This window comes from Triticum aestivum, chromosome 3B (genome assembly GCF_018294505.1).
Source record: "Triticum aestivum cultivar Chinese Spring chromosome 3B, IWGSC CS RefSeq v2.1, whole genome shotgun sequence".
In the NCBI taxonomy this organism is placed as follows: domain Eukaryota; kingdom Viridiplantae; phylum Streptophyta; class Magnoliopsida; order Poales; family Poaceae; genus Triticum; species Triticum aestivum.
Window position 1 is genome coordinate 580,806,730 of NC_057801.1, and position 4,946 is coordinate 580,811,675.

The following is a 4,946-nucleotide window of genomic DNA, read 5'->3' on the forward strand; positions in this document are numbered from 1 at the left end:
TTAAGGGTTTTGCCGGAACCCGATATCCGACATAATGGAAGGTCAAGTTTATTTAAAGAATAATTTCAGAATTTTTTGACTTTTTATTTAATTACAACTAATTTTTTATTTTCATGTAGGGTGTAGATACACCCATAGACCAAACGTCCGCCTCCACTACACATCTTTAATACAACTGCATATCATCTAGCAGTACTAGTAACAGCCCAAATCACAGAACATCCACGCATCTATTTCCAGCCCACATCGAAGAACCATCAGTAGTCACACAGCTAACAGCAGAGCAATTGCAAACACCTCTGTTCCAGATGATTTCGGCAAAACAGCAGACGCTACACAGCAATGCTCAAGCAGTGCAAATGCTTACAGCATACATATAGATAAGATCCGCTGCTCCGTAATCCAGCATTCACCAAGTTTCAGGACATAATAATAAAAGGAAGGATCCAAATGAAGGTCTCATGCAGAACAAAAGGGAAACTAATGGCTGGGTAAACCTTAACCCTACAGAGCTCTAGAGATCATCATGGTCAGATTCATTGCTGCCACTGCCAAAGCCACACTCCTCAAAAGTCATCAGGATCATACTCGTCGCCGCTAGGATCATCAGGGTCACTCTGTTCGTCGGAGTCATCATCTTCCCAGTCTGGATTTTTCTTCGCCCTCTTCTTCTTTGGACGCTCCTCTTCGGCGCGTGCCTCCTCAGCAAAGGCCCTCATTTTGATATCTTCGTAGGAAGTAACACTTATCTTGTCCGAACTGATACCATTCGCTACCAGAACATCCACCAGCTTGTCAATTCCATCGTCACCCTCTGAATATTGTATGATGACACTTTTAAGGAATGGACACTGGAAGGTCATTCCATCAGTAGGCATGCCTTCTGTTTCTGCTGCTTCGTCGAGCTAGAGACAAACAGGAAGAGAGAGAAAAAAAAGGTCCTACATGTTAGCAAACCTTTTTTAAAAAATCAATTCAATAATATTACGTGCAGCGTACCTGTTTATGCATCAGAGTGAGCTCTTCTAGTCTTGGTGAAAGCTGGAGGAAGCGAAGCAAAACATAGAAGTCCTTGGTCAAGTGCCATTTGCCAATTTCAAGAGTTACAAGGTTCTCAAACACTGAACATGTAGGCAGCTCATTTTCCAACATAACCTTGATTAAGTGAGTAGGCAAGCGAGTTATAACTATTCCGAAGCAGAAACAAGCATGATAATGTATAATAATTGAACAAAAATGGGAAAAGACCAACTGACCATTGCCACACAAGACATCATGAAAATGTAGCACTACCACTACAAGACTTTCGCACCACAGTTGACAACTAATGTTGAAAGCTATAAGAAGCCAGCAGACAAAATGTCTCACTATGAAAACAAACAAATGAAACATTGCTCAATGTTTCTACAATAGCTGCACCTTGAACTTATCAAACACAATCTCTAAAGTTCATGTTTTTTCTGCCATTTGCTTACGCACAGCAAATCAGTAAGTGCTTAAAATATCCGTATCAAACAGAATGACGTTGATATCTTAGCTTTCATATTCTGAATGTTTCCTTCATATCTGATGCACTTTTACTAAAATTGAAAGTTTGCTCTGTTCTAGTGTAAACGACTGGTAGAAGAAAAGTAAATCACAGAAACAGATCAGTATAGAAAAATATTATGAATCCAACAGTTGTTTGTTAGAACTTAGACCAACATGAATTATCAGAACTAGTTCAGAATTAATGGATAAACTCATGGTCTCGTATATATTGCTTTGCACATTCACATCCATTTCAGCAGCAAAAAATTTAAAAAGGGTACACACACAACATTAAGCCTACCACGCTAGAATTAAACTTCGATAAACATAACTTGCGAAGAACCTCCTAGAAAGGAAACAGAGAACTTCTGATTTCAAATACACCTCAGTAAATGACCATGACTGCGTACCGGCAATGTAAAGGCAACCAATATTCAATCATCACCGATCTCAACAAACATAACACATGAAGAGCCTTTAAGAAAGAAAACTAAAAGCTATTGATCTCAAATAGACAAATACGCCTTGAAATAGGGCAAAATCCATTGCTGCACTTTGAAAATGTAAGGGCACCAATATTCAATCCATCAGGATAGGAAAATTAAGCAATACATGTGATACACAAGTTTATCTTGCAGGCATTTCCCCATATATATATCTTAATATCTTCAGAACATCATCAGCAAAAAAGTCAAATAACCAATATTGAGAACTTACAGGAGGTAAATTAAGCAAAGCATGAAAAAAAATGTACATTGACAAATTAGTCAATCACATTATATTTGCCTTTTAGTTGCAGCAGAAGTGTTTAACTTTTAAGTAAAACCACTTTATTGACTTCCATTTTTCTTTCTGGAAATATGGCAATACACGTGCTGACATGCTACTATCAACTACAAGCAACAGCAACCACGCGCCACAGCTCTAGATACAGAGCAGAGAGCATATAGTTTTATTAATCCCTTTTCGATATAGAATTTATGACAAAAGAGAATTCATATTTTCGCAAGAAAACAAAGTAGAAAAATACCAAACAGAACAACAGGCCTGTCTTCTGATAAGCATACCTTTATGTCACGACCAAATAGTGCAAGTTTTTTGGCATGCACAAGAACTCCTGTAAACCTAGATTCACCACCAAATGTACGCCCACAAGTATTTATGTGTGCACTCTCTAGCGATGGCTGGTCTCTCCAAACAATATCTTCCAGTGAAAAACCGGTGCACTCAAAGCTAATGAGATTAGGAGCAGAAATTGTCATAGCCTTTTTAGCGCTTTTGATTTTATGTGCTCAAGACACACTGCAGAGTCTATCAGATGCAAGTCTTCTAGGCCAGGGCTCCGGGCAATGAAACTCTCCAGAGGAAGCTCGTGCACTTCCACATCGCGTAGAGTCAGTTTTTTAAGAGAAGGAAGCTTGATTATGTCAGGCAGCACAAGTCCCTTATGCTCATAATCTCGAAAAGGAGCTCCACCCCACTGCAAATTTAGCTCCTGAAGTGAGCGGCAGGTGAAAATGCCAGGAGGTAAATTAGTCTTATCATACATGCAAAGCTCCACGTCAAGCACTTTAACTTTATGATTCACAGCGTAGCGAATCCACTTTCTGACATCATTGCAGTTCAGGGGAACATGAGGATCCCAATGCAGACGGAATGTGTGCAAGTCAACATTACGACGGGCGAGCAATAGGTTGTCAACATAACGAGCAAATTTTTCGACCTTCCAACGCCCAAAGTCTCTGTAATCAAGGTGTATGATCTGATCACTGTCACTTCTCATGACCTTCTTATCACCTGACTTCATAGCAACCCTACCTCAGATTCCTTAACAACAAAGGCTAGAAAACCTGCCATATATATATACATTCCATGATTAATACATCAAGTAATGAGGACCCAGCAGGAAGTTCAATTATCTCAAGAGTGTCCATGCTACCATGCTACATAAATAATATGAAGGTTTTATTTGTTTAATGGACTCTTCACACTAAGTATTGCAAGTCTTGGTTAGTGCTCATAATTGTTGTGACTTCAGCATCAAACTGGGGGTCGTGGAGCAGAATGGTTGCCGCCACCCTGGGTAATCGACCAACCGAAAAATGCGTACCACAATAGGACATCAAAACATTTATTGACAAGTAAGAAATCTTGCTTGGCATTGAGCATATCCCTAGTCGGCTATGGGCACAGACCCAGAACATGACACTTTCTGTAATACTACACCAGTAAGGAGAGTACCTAAAAATTTCAGAAAATGGAATGAAAAAGGACACCGTCACTAATGTCTGGTCAATCATAGGTTATCAGTATAATGGGAAACCGTTTTTTATTTACTTTTGGGCAGGGCTATCTGGGCACTGACAGTCTGACACACACACCCTAAGCGGTTTGGCGAGCAGAGCAGGCGTGCATAGATTTTCAGTAGCGCAGCAAAGGAACCTGCAAAACTATTATGGATTCCAAAGGGAAAACGTGTGGCTTTACAAAGAGAGATAACTTGGTCTCATCCGAGAAGCTTGAGCACGCAAAGTACAATAAACGGGGGTGAAATGAGAGCAAGAACCAGATCTGGGATGGTACCAATGTATGCTTATGCTTATACTACAATAAAATGCAAGAAGAAGCTGTGTTCTCACCGGCGAGGAAGAGGAGCACTCTCGCTGAATGTGCAGCACGGTAGCCAACCGCACCCGCGAGGTTTCCTAGGGTTCAAGGCGAGGCACTTTGAGTTCTAGTTTGGATTTGGCTTGCCCCCCAACCGGCCGACCGGGATGGAGTAAAGCTACATCCCCACGAACGGAGGGACCGAGGGTGCCCCCGCCAAAGTTGGCCTGGGCCGGCACGGTCTAAATGGGGCCTAATACATGGGTCGTGCTGCGCGCAGGCACGACACAGCAAGGAAACAGGCCGGCCCACCAGCCCGCCTGATTTTTGGGCCTATTTGGGCTGTTTTGGGGGTTAATGTACTTACCACCTCCACTTTCGAAAAGTGCTACAATTCTCGCCACACTTGGGAATTATCAACCCCTCAAAAGAAAAACTTGGGAATTATCACTAACCATACTGTCATTAACCACCAAAATAGGAGATTGAAATGACAACCTATAATGAGAGTTTTGATGTTAGTGACAATGTTGGAACATAATGTTGGTCGGCGCCCCCCCCCCCCTCCCTTCCCCTAAGCAAAAAGGATATAAGAAGAAAATACGTCAATTTTTGCACCGACGATTTCTGTTTATTCAGTCTTAGGTACGCCATACTATTAAGATATTAACAGGGGATACCAAATACCATCCACACCCATGTGAGGAAGAGCCCCATGTTTCTACTTGTTTGTGTGATGTTGTACAAGTCATCCTTAAGTTAGACATTAAGACACACAAAAAGTCATATTATCTGACTTTGTATCTCAC

General features: G+C 41.2%; 1 pseudogene; it reads right to left on the reverse strand.

Annotated features, from left to right (window-relative positions):
• Positions 1-285: 285 nt before the first annotated feature.
• On the reverse strand, positions 286-4,346 carry LOC123071046 (putative F-box/FBD/LRR-repeat protein At1g78760; annotated as a pseudogene).
• Positions 4,347-4,946: the final 600 nt, after the last annotated feature.